Source organism: Urocitellus parryii, chromosome 9 (assembly GCF_045843805.1).
Source record: "Urocitellus parryii isolate mUroPar1 chromosome 9, mUroPar1.hap1, whole genome shotgun sequence".
NCBI lineage: Eukaryota > Metazoa > Chordata > Mammalia > Rodentia > Sciuridae > Urocitellus > Urocitellus parryii.
The window spans coordinates 81899892-81914346 of record NC_135539.1 but is presented as its reverse complement, the minus strand read 5'-3'; the positions used below and the strand labels follow the sequence as shown (position 1 = coordinate 81914346).

At 40.5% G+C, this 14455-nt stretch overlaps 1 protein-coding gene across 1 annotated transcript in view; it reads left to right on the top strand.

Annotated features, from left to right (window-relative positions):
• Ryr2 (ryanodine receptor 2) overlaps window positions 1-14455 on the top strand; it is a 588770-nt gene that overhangs the window by 196492 nt on the left and 377823 nt on the right. The window lies entirely within an intron of this gene.

Sequence of the window (14455 nt, the reverse complement as noted above, 5' to 3'; positions counted from 1 at the left end):
ATGACTATGTGAAGATACTATGACTTTTTTTTCCCAACACCAACATAAATCAGAATTTTTAGGCCACTACCAAAACATTACAGTTAGTTTTTTCATTGTTTTAACATGTTTACCTTGGAAAATCATATTTAATGTTATTTAAATATACTGATATATTTAAATAATTTAAAAATATTTCACAGGACTTATTTAAAGAGTTTTTCAGTTCATTTGTAGTGATATGTTTGTCATGTCACAAATGTTTTCCTTTAATGGTTGACTCTGAATATGAAACACAGGCAACAATGAGCTATATTTAGCAGAATGTGTGACGAGTGGGGCACTGGGGTCTAATGGTGTTCCTCTAGCTTATCCAGTGTGGAGATGGTTGCATTCCTTGTATGTGTGATACAGGGCAGTTGGAGTTGTTGGGAAGGGCCCTGTGGATGAGGCAGTATTGGAGCTTGGTGGGCAATGAATTGCATCCCTAATCCAAAAACTCAAAGTCTGATATGCTCCAGAATTTGAGACTTTTTGAATGTTACGTCATGTATAATGACAAAAGTGAAAAAAACACATGTGAACAGTAGAGTTACCTAATTTAGCTTAATGGTAAGAAGCATAAGAAGACTGGGAAATTATATTAGAACCAGAATTTGCATACTAGACAGGGAGCTTGGATTTGGTTTTTCAGACAGTGGGATTTTTGAGGAAGTCCCTGTTAGGCCTAAAGTAATATTGGGGGAACCTCCTTTGGAGGTGGGAAGTAAAAGAAACTAGATGTGGAGAGACACGGGCATGGAGACAAAGCATCCAGGAAATGATAGCCTTCCCACCTGCACTGTTTTCTGAGAATGCCGGCAAGTGAAATAACTAACTAGTTAATACGATTATGTCGAAAAACTGAAAGCAGAATTCTCTTTGAGGGTTCATAGGGTTTTTGCTTGACTTCAAGTTTCAGATATGGTTATTTCAGTTTAATTTTTAAGACATTGGTGATTTAGTTAAAACACATATGAGTATATTACTGACACCCTTCAGCTTTTCTTCCATTGTATACTTTTTGACTTCTCCTTCAGTAGTCCATTTCCTAAATTGCCATTCCCCATCTGTTCCTGCTGTGATACAGAAAGCCTCATCTTTCAAGAGCTTTTGCAGTAGACTCTTCCCTGATGACTTGTATAAAATTATTAAACACACCTGGCAGCGTCTAGGTCCTCACATCCAGGAGCTCTGGCATCCTCACCCCATTTCACCACCACCTTGAATTTGGTGTTGGAAAATCTGGGAGCTCCACATGCTGTTCCCTGTTGTACCACCTGCTTCTTTTTAATTTTTGTTTTGCTCCCCATCTTCCCCCCGACCCCAGCTTTTTCTTAGTCCCTTAAGGAACTAAGGTCAGTGCAGGGATGTCTTTCCCCTCTACTGCTTCATGATGTCTTCCCTGCCTTCCTCAAGGTCATATCTCCTACAGCTGTGGGTTTTGAGGTTGGCTGTCACTATTGACAAGGGAGGCATGCATGACTCCCCTCAACCTTGGCTGTTTCCATCATTTTAGTCTCCACCCTGGACCACAGGTGCACCTCTCTGCAGGTCTGACACCTCCACCCAGAACCTGGCTTGGGCCCAGACTTAGGGTGCCCCCAGCAGAATGGATGTCTTCCTCCCCCAGGCGTTTCTTCCTCCTGGGTTCTTCCTTAGTCAGTGGTCACACTACCTGCAGCATCTCAGGTTTAGAACTCTGGACCAACCTCTAGTTCCTGCATTACCTTCTCTGTCTAGTTGTCAAATCTAGTTTTTCATCTCCTTTTGACACTACCTCAATTTCCATTTTCCCTGTTTAGGTTATTCTTGTTTGATTAATTATTTAAAATGGTTTATTTTGCTTTTCCTGAACTGTCATTACAGGTTGAATATTCTTTGCTTGAGACCAGAAGTGTTTCAGTTTTGGAGGCTTTCAATTCTGGAATATTTGCATAAACTTCACTGGTTGAGCATCCCTAATCCAAAAACTCAAAGTCTGATATGTTCCAGAATTTGAGACTTTTTGAATGTTACGTCATGTATAAGAGACAAACATCAGATCATCTAGATTCTCTTTTTTGGGCCTGACATAATCTGCATGAACTTCTTGAAGGCCAACAACCACTAGCCAACTAGTGAAAATATACTCCCAAAGGGTAAAGTGAGGGACTTTCAGGTTGGATCATAGAAGCGGGTGGTAGGTTTATTAGTCCATTTTCTGTTAGTGTCATGAAATGCCTGAGATGGGGACTTAGAAAGGCTTAATTAGCTCATAGTTTGGGAGGATGAAAGTCCAAGATTGGGTGACATTACCATTTGGCCCCTGATGAGGACCTCATGGCAGATGGCATCACAATGGCCAAGGGTTTGTGAGAGGGAGAGATCCCATAGTCAGACGAGAAGGTTGAGAGCAGGTAGGTCCCATGAGCGCTATATTAATCCCTTCCAAGTGCATACCCTTAGTGATATCACCACCCCCAACTAGCCCTTAGTTCCTAAAGGTCCTACCACCTCTTAATATTGCCACACTGAGGACTAAGCTTTCACCATGTGAATCTTTGGGGCTGAGGGGTACCCTTAGACCATGTGCAAACTATAGAAGTCATTTTTTCTAAATTCAGATTATTCCTATGCCTATTGGCAGACCCTGACCCCACCTCCTGCTCCCAGATGGCTGATGAATGCTGATGAATGGAGGTGAAATGGGGAGTATTTATTTGGTGATGTGAATGAGTGTTGTCCATTTCACTTAACATGTCAAAAAAAAAAAAAAAAAAACAAACAAAACCTTCCAGTACAAAGGAACACCATAGAGGCATGAGTCAAACAATGTTCTATTAGCCAATCTCATTTTGGTAAGAGCTAGTCAGGGGCACAGAAACATATACATGGCCTATTAATCATTTAGATTGGTTTGTTTTATTTAGAATTTTAGCCAAGACTTTAACAGTTCTGATGGGCAAAGATAAATAGAGGCTTAAACATAGGTGCAGATACTTAATTTCTTGATTATTTAAAAAAGATGTAATTTATTTTCTTAGTTTTGCTATAGTGAATAACATTGTTTTCCTAATTCCATTTTCATATTTCAGTAATAGTATATTAGTAGATAAAGCTGATTTTTGTGTGTTGATCTGTATCTTGCCAACTTGCTACACTTAGCTATTAGGAGGACTAGTTTTGCTTCGTAGATTACTTGGGATTTCTCCTATAATGATTGTAGCATGTATAAGTACAGTTTCTCTTCTTTTCCAGTCTGTTACTTTTACTTCCTGTCCTTCCCTTTCTTCCTGGGCGTCAATGTACTTCTCGTAATAACCTCTCTCTTGTCTTACAACTTGTTTTTGTCATTGATGCAGCTCTTCCAGCTCCCTTATGGCTGATGTTTCCATGATACATATTTTTGTATTCTTGTACATTTCATATACTTGTGGCTTTTAATTTATGGCATGTCTCTTACAGAGACCATTGAGTTAGAGCCTATTTTTATCCTGTCTGGCAAATGCTGCATTATGATTATCTAGAACATACATACTTACTGTTATTGTTGATTTTGGTGAGGTTTAATCATAACTTTGCAGATAATTGATAATAAATTCCAGTAAATTGCTTTATCCTAGCTCCATTTCCTAAGCCTTACTTTGTACTATTGTTACAGTATATACATCTATATATTGTCGTATATTAAACCTAACCCAGTGATGCATTATTTGAAATGTTTCACTATTTAGTGCTATTTTTATTGAACACTGTTTTGATTATTCATTTTTCACATTCTTACATCTTTTAAAGGTGTTATATAAAAGTTCTAGAGTCTTTTGTCAATACACATATTTTCATTTCTAGTAATTTTTTTATTGCTCTGGATTTGAAGGAAGCTCCTGAAGAACTTCCTCTAGTATTTCTTAGAAGGCAACTGTGTTAACAACAAATTCTCAGACTTTATCTTGATGTCTTTGTTTTGTCTTCATTGATTCAGAGATAGTTTAGCTGGATATAGGATTCTCAGTGATTTCTTTTTTTTTTTTCTTTTGGCTCTTGGAATATGTCATTCCACTGCCCCCTGTTGTCTAGTTTCAGAGAACAGTTTGGCTATTAATCATGTTGATGCTCTCTTGCATGGGATATGTATGTCTCCCCTATTGTTGCCTTAAATACTTATTTCTCTTTGTCCTTCACTCTTTGAGAGTTTGACTTTGGTATGTCTAGGTGTGTATGTCTTTGCATTTATCATTCCTAAAGTTGGCTGTGCTGCTGACCTTCTTTCTCTTATTCTGCATCGCACACTACATGCATAGTGATGCAGTTGATGTTGTCCCACAGGTTTCTTTTCATTTTGTCAATGTTTTTTCTCTATGTATTTCAGATTGAGTAATTTCATCTACCTTGACACTCACTGATTATTTCTTCTCACATCTGCATTGAGTACCTTTATCATATTTATTATTTATTATACTCAAATACAGAGTCTCTGCCTGGGTCTATTTGTGATTTCTGTATCCTTGTTGAGAATTTCTATTTTTTGGTTCATCGTTATCTTACTTTCATTTAATTTTTTATTTTGCTTTGCTTCCTTCCTTGCTCTCCCTAGCCCTTTTCTTCTATTCTTTAGACTTATTAATAACTACTTTCAAGGGTTTGTCTCATAAACCTCAGAGACTGTTTTCGTTAACTCTTCTTCCTCCAGTATGGATTATACTTTTCTGTTCTTATGACTTGGAGGTGAGGTGACCCCCAAAAGCTCATGTGTGAGATGATGCAAAAAAGTTCAGAGGAAAAATGATTGGGTGGTAAGAGTTTTAACCCAATCAGTGAATTAATCCCCTGGTAGGGTTTAACTGAATAACAACTGAAGTGGTGGGGTGTGGCTTTGGAGTATATAATTAGTATCTGGCAAGTGGAGACCTCTTTCTACTTTCTGATCATCATGTGAGCTGCTTCTCTCTGCCATGCTCTCCCTCCATGATGTTCAGCCTCACCCTAAGCCAAGAGGAATGGAGCCTGCTATCTGTGGATTGATACATCTGAAACTATGAGCCCTTAAATAATCTTTTCCTCTTCTAAAATTGTGCTGGTCAGGTCTTTTAGTCACAGCCGCAAAAAACTGTTTTTTCTTTTTTGCCTGTGTTCTATTTTTTTTTTTTTTGTTAAAACTGGAATAAACCTAGATGCCCTTCAATAGAAGGGAATGTATAAAAAATGTGGCATATATACACAATGGAATATCACTCAGCAATAATGAATAAAATCGTGGCATTTGCAGGTAAATGGATAGAGTTAGAGAAGATAATGCTGAGTGAAGTTAGCCAATTCCAAATAAACAGATGCCAAATGTTTTTTTCTGATTCGTAGTGGGATAGGGAGGGGAAGCATGGGAGGAATAGAAGAACTCTAGATAGGGCAGCAAGGTGGGAGGGGAAGGGAGAGGGCATGGGGTTAGAAATGATGGTGGAATGTGATGATCATAATTATCCAAAGTACATGTATTGGTGTGAATATACCTTGCATACAACCAGAGAGATGAAAAATTGTGCTCTGTATGTGTAATAAGAATTGTAATGCATTCCGCAGTCATATGTAAATTTAAAAAGTTAAAAAAAAACCCTGAATTTCAGATAATGTAGCAACTGTGAATTCCATTATTTCCCTACTGAAGGGTGTTGTGAACTGTTTTGTTTGTGTGTGTTCTTGTTTAGTATATTTTCTGGACTAAATCTGAGATATGCTTCCCTTGTGATATGTGATCACTAAAGTTCCTGCTCAAATTTCTCTTTTGATTTGAAGACCAGCTTTTTAGGTGCTTTGCTCTTTCCGCATACCTTCATTCAGGCAATGCTTGTACAGAAACTGTGGTCAGACATTTTGGGTAGCAAGGTGTCCACACTGAAACTGGAGTTTGAGACAAAAGGGGATTGTTTTCTTTTGCTGGCAGTCTGCGTAAGTTACAGGCCTCTGTAGCCAGAAAAGCTCCATTTAGTGTCAGTGCTAACCATCCAGGGAAAGGCCTGCCACTGGCAGCTCTGGGGGGTGCAGCTGGCAAAGCTGGTTTCTTTGCTGTTGCTACTGCAGCAGCGTGTCTGTTTTTGCTCTCAATGGGTGAGCTTTGTTCCTCAGAATTGCAGCAGACCTCAGCAACTAACTGTGTTGATTTATGTCTAGGTTCTTGACTTACAAATTTCAAGAATGAAATTAATAGACAGCAGAAGACAAGAGTGAAAAGAATTGGGTATGTTTGGGTGAGAAGCAAAGAAGCAGAACTCTTGTTTGACCAGAGGGGACCTTGATAGCAAGTTACCATTTAGGTGTGTTCGTCTAGGGATTAATGAAGCTACCAGGTAAAGACTAGTGGTCAAAAGCTAGGCTAAACAGACATTGGAAAAGTACCAGAGCAGTTAGTCAAAGTACATGCTACTTGGATATGGAAAAAAAATGCCAAGGCTATTGGTATGGCCTGTGACCTTCTGATTGACTGTGCCCTTTTAGCCCTTGGGTTTGAACTTTCCTGTAGCCTCTATTCACATCCTTCCCCACTTCCATTTTTCTGCCACTGTGGGACAAAGTCTTAGCTGGAATGTTTCTACAGGTTAATTTCATGGAGTAGTCTTTCCATTAAAAACAAACAAACAAAAAAACCCAAAACTGTGATGGGGTGCCTTACCCAAACTGCTTGTTGATTGCATTTTACTCTGTACATTACGAGTGGAGCCGTGCGTGGGTAGAGAAGTGCATTTGATCACCTTCAGGTGTGCCCAGAAGTACTTTGCACTAGATCTTGTGTATGTCTCTTGTGTGTATGCAAGTTCAGTCAGGAATGTAGTGATTCAGGCTTTAGGCTAAGCACAGGCTAGTAGAACTGTGTCTTCCAGGAATGTGTGACTTTTGTGGTTATGCAGGGTGCAGTCCAAGCTGGGGGAGCAGACCCTTTGCCCATGTGGTGTGCTGCTGGTTCTCACAGACTAGTCTGGCCAGGTCTGGCAGAACCTCAGTCAGGTGAGCTGGGGAGAGATGGGAGGCGGCCTGGGGAGAACATTGCAGACCTTATGTTCTTACCTGAAGTTCAGCAGTGTTGGAAGCATAAGAGTTCTTCATGTTTTTGTATGCTGCAAGTTACCTCCCATATTTCTGAAAGTGTTGTTTTTGTTGATTTTTATCCATTTTGGTTTTTAGGGTTTTTCCCCTCAGCCATTGGGGAAATCTCCATAATTTCTTTTAGAAATGCAGCTCATAAGCCTTTTTTAATGTCCTGAATTGATCTTCGGACTTAGAAAAAAAAGCATCACATCATGACCCTAAGTCATCATGGAGCCAGCTGCTAGAGTTACTTCCTAAAATATTCTGTGACTTGTGTACCCATGGATACCTTCTGAGCCAAGTTATGGGGTGGATGGGATGGAATGTTTGGGTCCCTCAACCGACTTTTGTTTCATTAGGTTCAGCATGGATTTGTAGCTTGTTTAGGTTAATGAGACTCAACAGTGTGTGCAGATGACTAAGGTGAAGTTGGAGTGAAGTCTCTTAGCTCTAGTTGGAATTCCATGTGACATTTCTGGGCTCATAACCTAACATATCTACCCTGACTTAGGTTTCTATTTTTATTCTTGTCAAGATTCTTCAACCAGAAATGCTTCCTTGAGGAGGTGGCTCTCTGTAGTCAGTAAGGAACAGATCCCTATGTCCCAATAAATTCACAATACATCCCCTCAGGAGGATCCTTATTGCCTTCCTGCTCTTTTGTTACTGCTAGGGTGTTTCCAGAGGGGCTCGAGCCAGGTCATGAGCTTGTAAAGTGCTCTTGGAGTTGGGGTTCTTGACTGTGTGTTCCTTTAAAGCAGGCCACTGTCACAGTGAAGGCTGTTTTCTCAATCCTTCAGTCTATCTCAAAAGGTCAGGTAAATAGAAAACATCCGGGAGCCAGGCTGGTGAGCCCCAGAGTGGGGCAGTGTGGTATGGGCTTTAGGCTAAGCACAGGCCTCTTCATGGCTCCTTTTCTGACTGACCATTTGCTCATTTCTAAAGTGAGATTAATAAGACTTAGCCTCTGGGGTTGTGATGAGTTAGCACCTAGCACACAGGATACATTGACAGTGATGCAGCCATTCTGAATTACATAGCTGCTTGTACAGGAGTATTTTTTATACTCTTGAGACCCCACACTAGCGTAATTCCTAGTGAGAATTCCAAGGTGTAGAGTCTCTCTGAGTCTGCATTGAGTTTATAGTTCTGAGGTTCTCAGTGATGTTTCTGTATTGATTCTGGCTTGATTTGTTCGGACAGTAGTTAACTTTTGCCATTTTAAGTTAATTCAGACAAAGTTAACCTAGCACATTTTTCATAGAATGAGATGGTTGTGCCCGAGTAAATCCACACTGTATTACCTAGTTCATTAAATTTGAAGACATTGTCTTATCACTTATGCAGCGTGATTTGGAAGCCATGGCTATTGGTTTCACTTTTCCTCTCCTTTGACCTTTTTGAGAAACTTTAGACAAGTTAGAATCTGTTGGGTTGTCCTCACCTGGGTGTTTGGGTGAATTTTTTCCTTCTTTATACAGATTATGAGGTCAGGAACTGTAACTGATATGGCCTACACTGAATTGCAGGTGGTTACACTGACCTGGTTACTATAACAAATATCTGTGTCTCAGCTTCTCTTGCAGGCAATGAACCTATGAATGGGTTCTATCTAAAAACTCCTTTCCACAGAATTCCTGGGCACAACACTGTTGATCATCAAAAACGTTCACTAAAGACACTACCAAGTTCATGAATTTTGGTTTCATGGGCTCTTGCAGAGGGAAAAGCTAAGATCTCACTGACTCTAATATTTACCCAGTATCTGGGCCACAGGTTGCTTTGTCTTGGCCAGAGCCTTGCTACATATGCACTAATCTAAAAGAATCTCTTGAGCAGAGAGTAAATCTGCTGTACAATAATTCATGAAGAACTGCATCAGTGTTTCAGATGTTTCCATTAATTATTTTGCTTCTATGGTATATTCATTTATTCATGTAATTTATTCAAACTGCTCTGAACTCTTTTGAGTGGTGAAACTCAATAAATTTTAAATAGATTTCTCTTCTGAGAGCCTAGCTTCTCGGAACGTCATCCTAAGATGGTTATCAATGACTAGAAATTATGTGTTTTAAAAGCAGCTTAGGTGAGTGGGCTGTTCCCTAGAGTCTGAGCTGGAGTCTCACTGTGGTTGAGGTGGTGAGTGGTGTTAGTTTGCCTGAGCCATAGGGTGGAACTCAGTTGGCCTAGGATGAGCTGAATTGCTGGTTTGCATGGGCCACTTTTAAGAAACCTGCCTATTAGCTTGAAGCTATGTTCATAGCCTCTTCTCTGGTTTCCCTGTGAGTGTTTTGATTTCAGAATTCCACATAACTGTGTTCATCACTGATGGCGCCCTTATAACATCTGTGTGAATAGACTTGATAGAGACAGTGTTTCCTTGTGACAGAGTGAGAGGGACATCCTGGGATAGAACATAAACCCAGTGCAATTCTTGTTTTGCACTGTCACGTTTGGCTCTTTGAATTTTCAGAGGATTGTAATAAGACAGCTGGGCATATCCACATGCCATCATATGAACAGGGCGTAATGATGGATGGATGCTGAGAGCTAAATGAACCTGGAGCCAGCCCTGGGCAACTGCACTGACTCACCCGGGGTTCCACAGCTAAGCGTTAAACTGCACAGCTGTGGCCCTTGGAGTTGGCACTGTGCTGCTCATCATCACTCCTTTCCCACCTGGACACCTGAAGTCACACAGCTCTTAGGAGCACCAAGAGCTGTGTGACTTCAGGTGTCCTTCTGAAGATTCAAAGGATGCGGACCTGGTTAGGCCCAAGCATGTGGCTTCATCAGTCAGGATCATGTTCATGCTCGTCTTTCAGAATGCTGATCTGGAAGGATTCACTGACACAGGAAAAGTCTTGACTTCTCAGAGGCTGTTGTGTTAGCTTCTACTGCACAGTGGGTGAAGAGAAGGAGAATGGGACCAGCACAGCCACCCACAGAATAGTACCAAGCACTAGAAGTAACATGACCAGGCTGTGAAGTTGAAGAATATTAAGATTTGACATTTTAAAGAAATGAACAGAATAAAAATAGTGAAGGAAGATTTCCCTTGTATTCTGCCTGATGGTTTCTTTCTACCATGTTCCATTCAAGTTGGTTGGATATGCCACCTGGCTTCATTGCCACTGAGGAGAACATACATTTTGTAGGCTGTTATTCCCCCTGTGGTGGGTGAACTTGGCCTGGTTTGTGTCTGCAGGTGGTAAATTAACAAGTTTGTCTTCTGGAATAGTTTGACATCCCGCTGGTTTGGGGGGAAGCCGACCTCAGCAGTTCCAGTGCCTTGCCCAGGGCCGCTCAGCAGATGGGTAGCTGAGCAGAAAGGAACCTACCTCGGCTCCAGGCCATCTGCCATTGCAGTGTGCCGTCTTCACAGTTTTTAGGAGATGGGCAGCTTTTCTCTTCATTTATATCTCTGAAATTTTGAGCTTTCAATTTAATTTAGGGCTTTCTTAAATGGGACAGATAAAATTATAATCTTATTAGCATTTTCCAGTTTATAGAATATTGATTGTCTTACTTGAATCTCACCAATTCTTGGAGGTAGATAGGTATTTTTCCCCTTGCTAGGGAAGCCCAGGTTGACTTTGAGAAAGGCCCTTGGCTAGTTACGGAGGGACCTGAGTTCCAAGACCCTTCTCCTTAGCTTCATGCTGTCAAACTATCAAGATTTGACACATTGCTAATTCTTAAAACATTTTGGGGTATCAGTATTACCTTGTGGGTTACTGGGAATACAGTTGAAAGATGGTGTGAATGGTTATCTTGTTTGCCAATTAATAGAAAGCTGCTAGGGGTTTACTAAAACCCAAAGTAGAGAGTCTGGCCATGAGGGCTGTAACTTCCTATTTGGACATTTATTTAGTTTTCCAGAAATAGGATAAATGCATAGGTCAGTTGATCAAATATGGAGCACTTTCTCTGGGTGAGTCACTGTGCCAGGCTTGTGGGGTGGTGAGGAACCCACAGTGCCCAGCTCTTGCTGCATGGCAGCAAACGTGAGCCGCCTTCAGTGGGAGTCCAGTGCCTCTAGATTTTATGGCAGTCGTGCTGAATGAAGTGATGTTACTTTACTAACAGGCAGTGGTATCTGGAGTATATTAGTGAATTAAAGAACTATAATTTGTATATGGTGAGCCCATTAATGGGAAGAGCCAGTCTGTGCTTTTCCACATAAGCATATATGTGTAAATGTGTCAAAAACAGGATTGGAAAGATGTACACCCAAAAAGTTGAGTAGTTCCTTCAGGGAATCAAATGAGTATAATTATAACTAATTTGTAACTAAAGATAATTTTCAATTTTTAGTGTTTGACTTCTCTACAAGGAAAATGTTTTTAAAGTGCTTCCATTTTGGTGTGATTTGAAAATATGAATGGTTTTCATATTTTGGAGACCTGGCAGTGGCCATTTCAGGCTGAGGGTGAAGAAGATGTGGACAAAGGCCTTGGGATTCTGAAAGAGTAGCTTATAAGTGTTCAGTTTTTACACAACAGTAATAGGGGCAGCTTGATGCTGATTACAATCCTAAATGGTTGGTTGCGGTTCAGTTAAGGCAATGTCATGTTTCAATAGGCCTTTAAGTGAATTAGGCAGACACATCTGTGGAAGCCAAATGTTTGATGGATACCTCGATAGGAAACCTAATTGATTTTACATGGTCTGTCCAGTGCCAGCAGGCCAGATGCTGCTTTGAGGTTACTCTAGAGACTTTCCTCCTCCTAAGATTACGTGATATTTGCCAGGATGAGAACAGTAACCAGTTTGTGTTTTGAAAAGAGGAAGCACATGGCTATGCTGATAGCTTAGTTTTTGCTTTTGCCAAAGTCCACATATCTGGATGAAACTGGTGTCTCCATAAGACAAGCATGAACCACCTGTCTACTTGCTTGGGGCAGTTTCTGGGCATCTAGGGCAGATGTTCACACAGTCTGAATCACTGTGATTGAGAGGCAGGTGGCCATGCATGCTCAGCCATGATGATGGCTGGATGTTCTGCTGTGATCTGAGCATTCTGAAGAGCCCATCATGTAGCTAAGGATTTCTTTTATGGTTTGGGAGCGTGCTCACAGGAAGGGCAAGCAGAGTTCTTTCAAAGTGAAGCTCTAAAAATGGACTTTGTTCTCAGTAATGAGACTTGAGAAAAAATTTAAAACTAAAGATATTGTGAAAGGGTTTGTAACTTGAAGCTTCCACCACAGAGGTTCACAGATGTTAGGCCTTCTCTGCTATATGGGTTCTGGGAGTCGCTTAGGTCTGAGTCATTCAATTGGTTTTTGGTTAATGACTATGACCCTTTTTTATCCAGTGACCAGCCTGATTTTTAGGATATAGAACAAAGGCTCAGTATCAGTGCTATAGTGAGTATAATGTAAACATGTCAAGGTTATTGGGAAGAGTATGCATGTGATCTGAGGAATACATTTCAGAGTTGACTTTAAGTGGTACCAAATTATGGAAATGATTCTGATGCCTAGGATAAGTAGGGCCTTTTTATTGAGAGCAAAATGTAGAGTGTCTCACAAAGCTCTGTATGGCTTCAGGTTTTCCAGATGTCAACAACTCTTCTGTTACATTTGTATGGGGAGAAGGGTGCAGCCCAGTGGAGCTGGAATGTGGTCTAAAAAGCATTGCCTTGAGGCTCTCTGGAAGGTCTTTGCCCGCTGACTCCCACTTTCTGAGAGTCCCTGCAGCAGGACTGTCACTGTGGAAACAGGAAGTGGGCTCTGCAGGATGAACTCGTTCCATACCTCTTTGTTTTTCGAGAAATCAGGCAGTTCCTACTTGAAGGGTTCCATCAGAGTGAGGCATGAAACAGTTTACAATTCTCAGACTGTAAACATTTAACTAGAAAGTGCTGTGAAAGTACCAGAACATTCAGGATGATATAAGCACAAATCTGTATTTTCTACTATTTGTCAAAGTAGAATACAGGTAAGAACAATGCTAAGAAATGAGTGGTACTTCACATGCCCCAACTGGAGAGAAGTCCTCATACATGAGACAAACGATGCTGGTTTGCTTATTTTGAATTCTTGCTGTGTTCTTAACATCGTGATAAGCTCTTCACATACGCTGCTTCATTTGTTTTTAACAACAATCTTATGAGGGTGGTATGAATATTATGCTATTCTTTCAGGGAAGGAAATAAAAACAATACAAAAGTTAACAGCCGGTAAGTAGTGAGGCCGGGATTCTTGCTCAGATGGTCTGTTTATAGAATCCATGCACTTGGCTCTCTTAATAGGCTGACTTTAAAAAAAATTAATGAATATTGGTCTGAAATCATTCCAAAGGCGAGCTAGAGATAATGCAGATGTTGGGAGTTGATTGTTAAGTACTAGATGGCTTTGTGAGCTCTATTACAAACTGTGATGTGGTAATGTCCACAGTGATGGGGTGTTGATATCATAAGAATGGGCAGATGCTGAACATCAAGGTGGATACCCCTCCTCTGAGCCAGTTCACCAGCACTCCAGCTAGTAACCTAGCATCCTGGCAGCACTACCTGTCAGTTTTTCTGGCATGGATGTGAATGAAATAAGCACTTCCATTAATGGATTTTTCCCCTCGTAGCTTTGTCTTGATCTGGAGAGGAAAGACTGTAGTCAATATAGTTACACCTTAGAAAATCAAATTTAGGAACATTTATTCATAAATTTCATAGTGGAAATTTGGCTTTCAGTCTTTTATCTCAAGATTTTGGAAAGAAAATGCTTCTCTGGCTGACTGCAAGGGAGAACAGCAACAGCCCTGGGCCATTGGCTGTGATTGTCATGTGAGGTGAAGACTGACCAAGTTGAGGCAGAGAAGCCCATGGTAGGCAGAAGGAACAATCCAGAGGATGTCCATTAGAAAATAAACCGTGGAACGTTTGTTGGGTTAAAATAGAATTTGTGGTCTGATGGTGTGCTTCATTAACCCATAAGATAATTTTAACGTTAATTCGGGACCCCTGGTATTTTGTTTTTCCTTCAAACCATAAAGCATTCTTTGCTAATGACAAACGAGATCATTCCAGTGGTAGTGGCTTAATTTAATAAATCTTACAAAATTATAATTCTGAAGTATCAGATTTATCCTCAGAATATTCCTTTTATGGAGGAGACTGTCTTGGTTTTATTATGAATCCAATGTAATTATAATGCTCTTTTGTTATGAAGATCTTCTTTGAGCACCTGCCCAGGATCCTGCTTACCTCAAGTGGAGAAGCTTGCATGATTAAGAAGGCTGAGTTCTAACTAACCAATCGGTTCTTATTCTGGTTCCTTCACCTCATTGACAGTCACCTTTTGAGATTTCTAGAATGTATTGGGTATTGATTGGATTTGAAGACTAACAGAAAGGAGAAGGGAAAATCATTGGTGAGGAA